Here is a 13,483-nt window from a genome sequence, read left to right as displayed (position 1 = left end):
GCGATTCCTCTTATTTGCACTCTTAATAAACATTGCTGCTGCCGTTTTAGTTCTCTTTATTGTGGTTACAATTCATATCGTGTGCATTAGATTAGGATTCTGATTCTAAATATATATTAAAAATGTATCCATTGTGTTCTTGTGTTGTTGAGTTTGGCATTTTTTAATGAAAGAGGACTTGGAGTTCCATTAACTCTACCTGTAATGTTTCATGGGATTGATCGTTAGCTGAAACACATCTCCCTCAAATATCTCTCAATAGGTTGTGGAATGGTTGAAGTACAAATGATTTTCTAATTTGGGTTGGCACACTGGCTAAGTTCTTGGTGTCAGAGGTTCTAGAAAACTAACTTTTTTTGTGTTTTTATAAAAATCTAGAAATGGCATAATTAAAGTTCTGCTCAAGTTAAAGCATAAACCTCTTGGGTTTTCAGAGATAAGGGTAAAATTAAATGATTTCTTCACTTGTTTTAGCTTTATAAATTGGTCAGTTATGTAGCAAATAATTTCTACTGAGTCTAGTGGTGTTGGTACAGTTCAAAGTGATGCTGGCTAGTTGATTGTATTCCCCAAAAAATGTTAACATTTCCAAATATCAAAATTCCCTGTAATTATTTTTAAGAAGTTATTTCTCATATAGCACCTACTGACATTAGGCCGTTTTGTAAAAGGGAGTCCTTGCCTTGTGATATGTTTTTATCTAGACATGGAATATTTTTGATTCATCAGTATATGTCTAGATCCTTAAATCAAATGAGTGAATAAGTGGTGCTAGCAGCTGAACATCGAAAAAGACAGCAAACATCCACGAGGGACTCACATTTGCTAGGATATTCTTTGTAGGTCAATGTGGGGAGAGTAAAGAAATCAACCTAGGGCCTTATTAAAGTGAGTGCCCCTGGGGCACAAAGGGTTTGTGCACCTACTTTCTGTGTCCCTGGGACACTTTGCTATTCCAGAAGGTGCCACCGACACTTGCACCACCCTTTCTGTAATACAGTTAGTACTGGAACTACGTGAGTAGGTGTGACGTCAAATAGGACATACATATTAGGAAACACTTTGCCTCTTTACCTGTGCCCTATTACAGAAAGGAGTAGAGGCAAATAAACTGCTGGTGGTTCACTAACAATGCTTCCTAAACTGGTGGGACATAGTCGAACCCCCCAGTGCGCCCTTGAAAAGTGGAATGGAGGTATCACCAAGACATCCCCTCAGCCAGGTGCTGTCATTGTTCCACCATCAAGTACAGTGCATAGATTTGGTTCTTCGGAACTATCTGATTTTGACTAGTTAGTGGATTGAAAATGTTGACTCACATATTTAGATGCTAAATCTTTTGCCAATTTGACTCATTGACTGTCGCATAAGTGAAATAAAACTGATCAGGCCCTCTGGATTCTCTGGGTGCCTCTGGGTCAAGAGAGGACTTTTTTAGGTCAAAGCCTAGCAGACAGCGCAGGGGACATTCCACCTATTGGCTTTGTGGTTTATAACTCACATTTGCTTGCTTTCTTTTTGCTGGCTATATGTGTTTTAGGCTGTCCAGCAAGAATTCATCCCTTCCCTTGCCCAAACCCTATTTACTGTATTAGTCCACCAGTGCTCGATTTCTGTAAACATGCCTTTAAATCTTGTTCTTATCCTGTCACAATTGCTGTGCATTCAAAGAAAGAAGTCAAATGTCAGGCTCTCTCTTCCAGTGAGCTTGGTGTTTACTTTTCTTTCTCTGACTTCAAAGTGAGAGGCTTTGTTTGATGCTCGTTTGCTCTGTGGAGATCTTAGGAAGGCTGTATGATGTTATTCTATTTCCCTCACACAACAAAATGTAAATGTCTCTAAATGAACTGTGCAGATATTTCAGAATTGGAAAAGCCCAAATGAAACATATTTTTGGTAATTCTAATGTGTGGTGGAAACAAATATTTTAAAATGATCAAACCAAATCAATACACTAGGTGATGACAATTCCACACATTATCGTTTGTGTGCTGTGTACTTTTTCAGTGAAAATGTATTTCTGTGCAAATGTAGTGGTCATTTCAATTGAAGATGTGATGTTTGTAATGGAAGTGTACTACCACACCATGAATATTGAACTCTTTGCAACTCCACTCTACTCTGCATCACTCCCCACCACTGCGCTCTACTCTGCTCCAATTCCACTTTACATTATGCCACTACACTCTGAGCCACTGTACTCTACTCCACTCTGCAGTACTCCATTCTATGCCTCTGTACTCTACGCCATTTCCCTCTACATGGTGCTAATCTATTCAGTGCCAATGCACTCTATGCCACTCTACTCTAGACCACTGGACTCTTTGCCACTGCACTCTATACCACTCCAATTTAGGCCACTTCACTCTACTCTGCACAACTCCACTCCACGTCACCACACTCTATGCCGCTCTGCAACACTTCACTCTATGCCACTGCACTCAATGCCAATACTCTCTACGCCAATGCACTCTATGCCAATACACTGCACACCAACGCACTTTATTTTTTACCACTCAACTCTAAGATCCTGCTCTCTATGCCAATCAACTGTACACCACTCTAATCTACTTTGTATAACTGTGCTCTATGCCACTGCACTCTACACCACTGTACACCATTACTCCACACCACTATATACCACTCTGCTCTAAGCCATCACACTCTACCCTGCACCACTCCACTCTAAGCCATCATACTCTACCCTGCACCACTCCACTCTACGCCACTTTATTCTACTCGGAAACAATCTACTCTAGGCCACTGCACTCTATACCACTCCGTGCCACTCCACTCTATGTCACTGAACTCTATGCCACTCCTCTCAATGCCACTCTACTCTACCCCACTGCACTCTATGCCACTGCACTTAACGTCCCTGCACTCTGTCACAGCACCACTGTAGTCTACATCACTGCTCTCTATGCCACTCTACGCCGCTGGACTCTACTCAACTCCACTCTGCAATACCACACTCTCCGCCACTGAACTCTATGTCATTCTACTCTTCATTACTGCACTCTACACCAATTCACTCTACAATACTCCATTCTATACCACTGCACTCTACACTCAAGTCTATGCCACTGTATTCTATGCTGCATTATTCTATTCCACTGCACTCTATGCCACTCTACTCGGCACCACTTTATGCCACTCTACTCAGTGCCAGTCTACTCTGCACCAGTCCATGCCACTGCACTCTGTGCCACTGTATTGTACGCCACTGCACTCTATGCCAATCTACTCTGCACCATTCCACTCTATGCCACTGCACTGTATGCCACTGTAATCTATACCACTGCATTCTACAACACTGCAATGTACATAGCTGAATTCTATGTTATGTTATGTTATGTTATATTAATTTATTGTGCGCACAGATACTCCAGCCAAGGAGCGTCCCGGCGCAGAGACAAGGTAGAACATAACACAACAAGAAAATGAAAATACAGAAGAAAACAACTTAAAACAGGAATGTTTTTATGGCCCTCCGGAAGGTCAAAAGGTCCTCCAGCAAGCGAATTTCCACAGGAAGGGAATTCCAAGCTGATGCAGCCTTTACACTAAACGAACGGCCACCCATACGACTAAGTCATACGACTATGTCGCTACACTCTACGCACTATGCTCTGCAACACTACGCCAATGCACACAACACAAGTCCACTCTACTCTCCTCTATGCTACTCCACTCCACTGTAACCCACTTTATGCCATTGCATTCTACTCCACTATGCACCACTCTACTCTACGCCACTCAACTCTACACCACTGAACTCTACGCCAATCTCCTCTACACCACTGCACTCTACTCTGCACCACTCTTCTCTACACCACTTTACTCTACACCACTGGATCTTGTGCCAATGCACTCTATGCCACTCTACACCATTGCACTCTACGACACTGAGCTCTCTGCCACTCTACTCTGCGCTACTGCATTCTTTGCCAATGTACTCTATGCCAATCTACTCTGCATCACTTGACTTTACACCACTTCACTCTGCACCACTGCACTGTATACCACTGCACTCTATGGCACCATACTCTACTCAGCACCACTCTAGTCACTATACTATGCACCACTCTATACCACTCTACTCTGCACCACTCTGTCACTGCATTCTATGCCACTCTACTCGACATCACTGTACTCTATGCCACTGTACTCAACTCTACATCACTGCACTCTACCCCACTACACTTTATGCCACTGCACTCTACTATGCAACACTCTTATCTATGACACTGCATACTATGTTCATGCATTGTACACCACTGAATTCTATGCCACTTCACTCTGCAACACTCTATGCCAATTCACACAAGTCCATTCTACTCTGCAACACTCCCCTGTGTGCCCCCTATGCAACTCCACTCTATGCTACTCCAATACACAACACTCTATTCCACACCACTCTACGACACTGTACTCTACTCGCGATTCAACTCTAGGAAACTCCACGTCACACTCCCCTATGTCACTAACTTTTAGACATGCTGAACAGCAGCCACGCCGGTGTGCAACACGGCTTAAACATTAGCAAAGCCAATAGCGCTTGCATAAGCAAGACCTATTGCCTTTGCCAATGCTTGTTTAGCTATGGGATCATGGCATGCTTAGAAACTCTGCCAGTGGTAGTGAAATTAACACAGGTTATGAGTTTGTAATGGAAATGTCCCCAAAGTAAGCATTTCTTGTTCACCAGGTAGGTCGCCCCCCTAGCCACCGCGTGGTCCTCCCCGTGCTGTGCTGCTCCACTCTGTCCAGCCATCCTGCGAGCTGTACCTGTAACCTGTGGTGTGTAATTCTTTCGTTTTTTCCATTGTAAACCTGTGCTTGTATTTCCGTCGTTCTCCCCTCATTCCCCTTTGCCTTTTGTAACTTGCTTTATTTTTCGTCGCTCTCCCCTCGTTCCCCTTTGCAACTTGCTTTTTTTCGCTCTACCCCTCGTTCCCCTTTGCCTTCTGTGCCCCCCGCTTCCCGCCTCGCCCTCTGCTTCCCGCCGCTGCACCCTGCGGCCCCGCCCCCCCCACCGTTCCCATTCGCCACCCCGCTCCCACCTCCCAGCTGCTCCTCCCTCCCTCAGCCCCTCATATGAAGGCCGCTCGGCGGACGCGCAGCGGACGTGCGCAGCGGGCGCGCCGATTGTGCGCAGAAGGCGCGCCAAAGGCAAGCCCGTCTGCGCCCGTCCGCGCCTGGACCGCGCCCAGCGCCAGGACCCCTGGCCCGCAACGATACCAATGCACACCCGACGAACCTACGACGCCGCCACCCTCCACGCACTCAACGCCAGCCTGAACTGCGCTTGCTACCGAGCCACCCCGAAACACACACACGGACCCTTCACCTGCCAAGCCTGCAAATTCACCTGCCGCCGAAACTGCACCACACCCGACAAGCCGAGCTCCAGCAACAACCACCTCAAGTGCATCCTGCTCAACACCCGCTCCGTCCACAGGCATGCCGTCGAACTCTGGAACCTCCTCGACACAACATCGCCAGACGTCGCCTTCCCCACAGAAACATGGATGAACGCCTCCTCAGCCCCCGACATCGCCATAGCCATCCCGGAGGGCTACAAGATCACCCGGAGGGACCTCGTCAACCAAACCGGAGGAGGCATCGCCATCATCCACAGAAACACCATCCGCATCATGACCAACTCCAACGACACCCTCACCGCCGCCGAGCACCTTCACTTCCAGATTCACAGCGACCCCAAGACCACCCTCAGAGGCACCCTCATCTACAGACCCCCGGGACCACGCACACAATTCAGCGAAGCCATCGCAGACTTCGTCAGTCCGCACGCCCTCACCTCCACAGACTACATCCTCCTAGGGAACCTCAACTTCCACCTAGAGAACAACAAGGACTGCAACACCGCCGCCCTGCTGGACAACCTCGCCAACCTCGGACTCAAGCAACTGGTGAACACCCCCACCCACTACGCCGGCCACATGCTCGACCCCATCTTCTCCTCCAGCAAGCACATCTCCTTCAGCCACTCATCCGGACTACACTGGACAGACCACAGCTGCGTCGACTTCAACTTCAGGAGAACCACGACCCACCACCACCCACAACAGGCTCCCCGCAGAAGCTGGAGCAAGTTCACCGCCGACCAGCTCACCACCGCCCTCAGCCAGAACCCTCCCACCAACACGACGGACCTCAACGAAGCAGCCCGCAACCTCACACGATGGCTCACCAACTGCGCCGACGAACTCGCACCTCTGAAGAATCCTCCCAGAAGACCCGGCAGCAGGAAAACCTCGTGGTTTACCAATGACCTCAAAAACTCCAAGAAAACCTGCCGCACCCTCGAGAAAGCCTGGCGCCACGACCAGACAGCAGAACATATGACCGCCCTCAATACCGCCACCCGCAAACACCACCAGCTGATCCGCACCACCAAAAAGACAACATTCAAAGAACGACTGGACAACAACACCCACAACAGCAAGGAACTCTTCAGCATCGTTAAAGAGCTCTCCAACCCCAGCGCCTGCAACAACGACATCACACCCTCGCAAGACCTCTGCGACTCACTCACCTCGTTCTTCCACCGCAAGATCGCCGACATACACAACAGCTTCGGCGCACAGACCACGCACCCAACCACCGAACCAACGCCCCCCACCATCACCCTCTGCACCTGGACCCCTGTCAGCACCGAAGACACCACCCGCCTGATGAACCCCATCCACTCCGGCTCCCCTACCGACCCCTGCCCACACCACATCTTCAACAAAGCCGACTCCATCATCGCACCGCAACTCCGGAACATCATCAACAGCTCCTTCGCATCCGCCACCTTCCCGGAGAGCTGGAAACATGCAGAGCTGAGCGCCCTCCTGAAGAAACCCACCGCGGACCCCACGGACCTGAAAAACTTCTGCCCCATCGCGCTCCTCCCCTTTCCAGCCAAAGTCATCGAGAAGACCGTCAACAGACAACTCTCCGCTTTCCTCGAGACCAACGGATCCCTCGACCCCTCTCAGTCCGGTTTCCGAGCAAACCACAGCACCGAGACCACCCTCATCACAGCCACCGATGACATCAGGTCCCTGCTCGACAACAGGGAAACTGATGCCCTCATCCTCCTGGACCTTTCAGCAGCATTCGACACCGTATGCCACCGCACCCTGATACAGCGCCTCAGCAACACCGGAATCCAAGGAGCGGCCCTGCTGTTATTCCACCGAAACGCGTCAACCATTTTCTTCATTTTTAGATCAAATGACTTCGGTCATATATTGGACAACAGATACAATGCGACAGGATGTTTAGTGTTTGCTTTTTGATGGGTTGTATGCTTGAAATGTATGTATGAGTATGTGTGTTGTGGCTCTCTACCTGGTTTAGCAGAATTGATTTTGTTTTTAGAATATATGAATTTGTGTAACTTATGTTCTAGATATATATTGATGGTTCTAGTGTGTTGATAGAATATCTTCTAGGAGCCTTGTGAGTAATGCACATCTAATAACTTTTGTATTAAGAAAAAAAGATATAAAGAAATGAGAGAATTTTTTTTTTTACAGAAAAATGAAATAAATGAGTAAAATTCAAAAATAAGTGTAGATATGTTTTGTGTATGCCCTTTGGTTAAGAGGTATCTCCCGTGATAAAAGTATTTATAGGTCAAGAGGGAGTCTTTCAGCTGTTGCGGCCCTGGAGTGGATCATCTCGTTCCTCACGGGAAGAACCCAGAGAGTCCGCCTCCCCCCGTTCCGCTCCGCGGCCACTGAAGTCATCTGCGGCGTTCCACAAGGATCCCCCCTCAGCCCCACCCTCTTCAACGTCTACATGAGCCCTCTTGCTGCCATCGCACGCCATCACAACCTCAACATCATCTCCTACACCGACGACACCTAGCTGATCCTCTCCCACACCAACGACCCCGCCACCGCCAAAGCCAACCTCCAAGAAGGAATGAAAGACGTCGCAGAATGGATGAAGATCAGCCATCTGAAACTGAACTCAGACAAGACGGAATTCCTCATCCTCGGACCATCTCCCTCCGCCTGGGACGACTCCTGGTGGCCCCCTGCCCTGGGCACCGCACCCAAACCAACGGACCACGCACGTAACCTGGGCTTCATCCTGGACTCCTCCCTCACGATGACCAAGCAAGTCAACGCCGTCTTATCATCCTGCTTCAACACCCCGCGCATGCTCCAAAAGATCTTCCGATGGATCCCCACCAAAACCAGGAAGATGGTCACCCAGGCCCTCGTCACCAGCCGCCTAGACTACGGGAACACCCTCTACGCTGGAACCACAGCCAAACTCCAGAAAAGACTCCAGCGCATACAGAACGCTTCTGCACGACTCATCCTGGACATCCCTCGTCACAGCCACATCTCTGCCCATCTGAAAGACCTGCACTGGCTCCCCGTCAACAAAAGGATCACGTTCAGAATCCTCACCCACGCACACAAGGCTCTCCACGACACGGGACCGAAGTACCTCAACAGCCGCCTCACATTCTACACACCCACCCGCCAGTTCCGATCCGCCAGCCTCGCCCTCGTCTCCGTCCCACGAATCCGCAAATCCACCGTCGGAGGAAGATCCTTCTCCTACCTGGCGGCCAAGACTTGGAACTCCCTCCCCACTCACCTACGGCTGACCCGGGACCATCTCTCCTTCAGGAAACAACTCAAGACCTGGCTGTTCGAACAGTAGTGACTGATTGATTGAGTATCTTTTTTCCAATCTGTAGAAATTGGTAGTAGATTGCAGGGTGGATCCATGCAATTTGTCTGATCCTTTCTGCCTTCTCCAAATGTTAAAACAGCAGACATAACTGTGAGTAGCTTATTCAGTTTGTATGGTTTGTGAATCTCCCTGGATCACGTTTGGCTGGATGCTGTGAACTAAATGAAGAGGGGGAAAAGGCCAACACTCTCTTGTTTTCCCAGAGGTGTGGATACGGATATTTTTTAGCTAGTCAATTGAAAACAAAAAGGGAAATTACACTGTTTTGTAACTTAATACATTTTTTTCGCAGGCCTGTTTGTGATTGTGTCAGGAAGGCCTTGCAAGGCATCACAATTTAAAGTCTTTCTCCAAAGCGTTTGCCGCAGAGAGGCATGCTGGTTTAATGTTCTTCCTGATGTTAAAAAGCACATTTGGACATTCAGGAAATTCACAAGATAGCCAAGAAGCAAGCAAAGTCAAAGCATTTAAATTGGATGCAGGGCTTTCTCTAGCAAATTCATGCAAGTTTGCACTTAAGGGCTGTACAGAATGACACAACCATCCTCCATTAAGAAACTAACTTCGGACCCACCCGGCATCGGGCGTATCCCTGGGAGGCTGGAAGAGTGAGTGGGGGTCAGTTTTCTTACTGGGGGCCGTTTTTGTAGCGGTTCAGCAGTTTTGAAAGCATATTCTGCAGAGTTTCTTGTATATCCAGTAGTTTTCAGGCAACAGTAATAGTGGCAAGATAACGCTGGTGATTAATGTACCTACTGAAGAGAAATCTGAGTTTCATCTAGTGGCAATTTTGACTCAGCTAATGTAGCAGAGAGTGTTAAAATGCCTGCTGCAAATAAAATATGCCATGCAGATCACAGAACAGTATTTTATGTGCATAGCTTAGGGGGTTAATGCTTTGGTCACTTAGACCCTTTTGTTACTGTGCAATTGATAAGTTACAATCATATTCTAGCACGGTGAGCTATGAAGGATCATCAAAGAGATATCTGCAAACTAAATGGTACAGGTTAGGAAGCTATATATTTTTTCAAGACTTTCATTCTCCTAATGTTGCTAAAAATGGTTTGTTTGGGTACAAATAACTTTCTATAAGTACAGCCAACCCTAACCTATGTGTTATGTTCTGAATCCTGAGTCTGTGCTTCTCCACACCAAGCACTATTAAAAAATGCTTACAAGTATGGATGGCATGTAAATCCTGCACCTTGTATTTCCCTTTATCTTTGTAACATTTCATTTACACTGATTTACACCCTTATTATTCATTGTCTCAGTATTTGAGTGTGATGTTAAGTGCTCTGACAACCTTAACTGGTATGAGAGGCATTATGAAACAAATGAAATACATGTGAGAGAGGGTCTCTGGAGAGATGAGAGGCACTGTTGGAGGGTGATAGTGAGGGAATCATTGAGGAGCCCCAAAAAAGATTGTTATATCCTGATGCAGTGTAAGGTCATAATTTACTAACGCTTTAAAAATTAATACAATTGAATGCATAATGAAAAACGTGTGGTAGAATACGCCATTTTTGCCCAAATTTCCTTGGGAGAGAACACCCCAAGTCCTCCTTGTAGCGGTCAAGCTCACTCGCTGCACTCACTATGCACTGCACGGGGCAGGACTGACAGGGCCGGACTGGGAACCGAAACCGGCCCTGGCAAAGTGCTCGGCCGGCTCCCCCCTCCCCCTGGGGGGTTAGGGGGTGCGACCGCGCTCTTTGCTAGGGCCGGTTTTCGGCCGATTTTGTTACAGTGCCGTTTTTGCAGCTATGCTGCAAAAAACGACCCTGTAACAAAACCGGCCCCCTGGGGCCCAAAACCGGCCCCCACCCTCGCGGCCGACCGGGGGATTGCCCGGTGCCTGCAACGGCCAGTCCGGGCCTGAGGACTGATAACATTTGCCAGGGCGGTTAAGGGTTCCCAGTCCAGCAACGATCCAGCCTGCCAATCTTGAAACAGTGGGACTTGTTTACAAACCCCTTGCACCGCTGGTGCGTCACTTTTAATATGGGAAAAAGTGAGGTACTAGTGGCGAAATGGGCTTGTAAATAAGCCCAAGAATTCACTCATCTTCAGGGCTTTAGGGAAAATCATGACATCCTTCATGACCACCAATGAAGATTTAGCCTGAGCCGGCCCTGGCGGACACTAGGGAGGGTCTGCTGTGATAATTCAATGCCGGTGAAACAGAGATACTACTCATGCCTGATTCATCAACAGAATCCCACAAAGCGACACCAAACACTTTCCCTCAAGTGGCGCTTGCCACTTGGAAAGGATACCCTTTTGCATATATATTTATTAACTGCTAGGCACATGATTTTATTAAATGAAATGTTTAAAGTGCATTGAGCTGATATTTATTTGTCTTTGCATAATATGCGTGATTAGGCTGTTCGTCACCTTTGTGATGGTGCTGTGTATATTTTAAAAGCCGTTTCCCGTGACAGCTTGCGGTCCTTATGTTCCCAATTGGAGAGTATTAATAATAGAACCTGTTTATTTTTCAAAGACATCAGCCCAGCTGGAGAGACAGCGGGGATAATCAGCCCTAATTGCAGGGCCTATTTCCGGTGTTCCGTCTGTCTGTTGGCTCTCCTGGGCTCGTGCGACCTGCGCGCAGCCGGCGTTCTTGCTCTTCCAGATAGTTCTAATGGAGCGGCCTGCTGGCTTTTGACACTCAGATTTGTGCGCCTCCAAATTCTTTTCCCAATCTATTTCAGATACGAGCATTCCTCTGTGAGTTGCCTTCATGTGCTTTCCACAGCCTGCTTTTAATGTGTCGGTGCGCATTTCCCCGCTACGCCTGCTGCTCGGAATTGCTTTTTTGATCCGTGGCGAGATATTTTTTTCAACATTTCTTTTGATACGTCGTTACGTCCGTGAAGCAATGTGCTGGAACATTTTCATCAAAGCGGGAGAAGATACAAATCGGCAGATGAAGAAAAATCATAAGAAAGAAATGTACCATAGAAGCCTTCGTGGTAACCAAAGGAATACAATGATTCGATAGGAGAGTGAACTCACCGTCGGTAACCAACACCAACCAAAACTTGCTTAACCATCAACCTTGGGTTCCAGAATAGTTTGATTTGCAATCAATTAGTCAACAACGACTTTTGCATACAAGGAGATAGAAAAAGTGCACTGTGCACATTTATAAATTTGCAATAGGATGTTCAGGCTCGTCGATGGAGTAGTGTAGCCATAAAATGCTATGATAAGACAAACGTGCCATAGGGAACACTCCACCAAGCCACCCACCATAATCTGAGTAGCCTATGCATATTCCTAATATTTAAGTGAACAATGTAATATACAAATTAAAGACTCAGGGGCTAATTTATGAGCCCTTGCGTCACTTTTACGCCGCCGCACCACCGCTGTAAAAAATGCGCCATGTTGCGTCATATTTACAAAGTGGCGCATCTAGGTAGATGCGCCACTTTGTAAACCCATATGCCACATTATACCTGCGCCAGGTATAATGTATGCAGGGTGGGTGTTCCGACGCCAGTAAGCCTCGTAGAAGTGATGCAGTGAAATCTACGAGATTTCACTGCACCACTTCTAGGATGCGAATGCGTCAATATCTTACGCCTGCTTCACAGCAGGTGTAAGACTGATGCAGGCACATTTGAAATGGGACTTGCCCATGTGAAATGACCCATTGCTGGAGTTGCGTCACTTTTGTGACACACTCCAGAAATGCGTCATTTTTGCCCCTACAGACACATCAGAAATACTGACGTATCTGTAACTCCTTCTGACACGAGGCATCATACTGTAAATATGACGCATTATTGGTGTTGCAAGGAGGGAGCAATGAAAAGTGACACATCTGTGTTTTCATGCAGCGGTGCCTCACTTTTCATAAATGAGGCCCTCAATTCATGTGTGCGTCACACAGCCGAAGGGACTATGCCTCTAGGCTGAGTTCAGTGAGCTTCTGTTATAGAATTGCACCACAACATTATTTTTCCAGGGTGCTTGGAATTCCAGCTGCACTACATCTGCAGACATGGTCCTCCTTAGTACTTGCAAGCTATATTTCTTAAAAGTCATTCCCTGTATGCAATTAGTTCCTTCCTGTAATTTCTGCTTTCATGGTCAGTTCCTTGAAACTCTCTATAATTGGCTCATCCTCCTCCACACTAGTTATTTATTTATTTATTTTCGAGTTTTATACAGCGTGAACTTGACCCGAAGGTATCAGAGCGCTTTACATGAGCACCAGTTGCGTTACAGAAGGACACATTCAGTCATAGTTAATGGAGTCACTGGACTCAGTGCAGCTTCTTACTGACAAACTGTTTTGTTCCTTAATAATAGAAGTCTTTTGTCTTACCCCTTGTCCTTGATTGGTTGTTGTAGATGACACTGATATGCTTAATCCAGGTACAGTGGCGCACCTTTGGGATAATGTACTTTCGGCTGCATTCTTTTCAAAGGCCCCCAACATTCAGAACTTTTTCAATGTTTTGCCGCTCTTGCCTATTCTGCAACTTATCAATTCTCAGTTGGGTGCCTTAAATTGTTTCTAACTTCAACAAAAAAGACTTTCTCTGGGATCTGATCAATGGCAAAGAAGTACAGTCAATAAGTGCCCACATCCTCACCATTACAGTTTTCTTCTCCTTGCGGCCTCCTTCAAATCAGTGTTTCCTTGTCGGGATCTTGTTTTAGTTTTTTCCATTTGTACTAAGAATGTGTGATGTGCACAGTTGTTCAGGATTATCTTCAAAGT

The 13,483-nt window shown here is 47.1% G+C and overlaps 1 protein-coding gene across 1 annotated transcript in view; it reads left to right on the top strand.

The window, feature by feature from the left end:
* Positions 1 to 13,483, top strand: part of TMIE (transmembrane inner ear) — a 636,311-nt gene that overhangs the window by 62,069 nt on the left and 560,759 nt on the right. The gene's annotated exons all lie outside the window — the stretch shown is intronic.

This window comes from Lissotriton helveticus, chromosome 10, assembly GCF_964261635.1.
Source record: "Lissotriton helveticus chromosome 10, aLisHel1.1, whole genome shotgun sequence".
NCBI lineage: Eukaryota > Metazoa > Chordata > Amphibia > Caudata > Salamandridae > Lissotriton > Lissotriton helveticus.
This window is presented reverse-complemented; position numbering and strand designations above follow the sequence as displayed.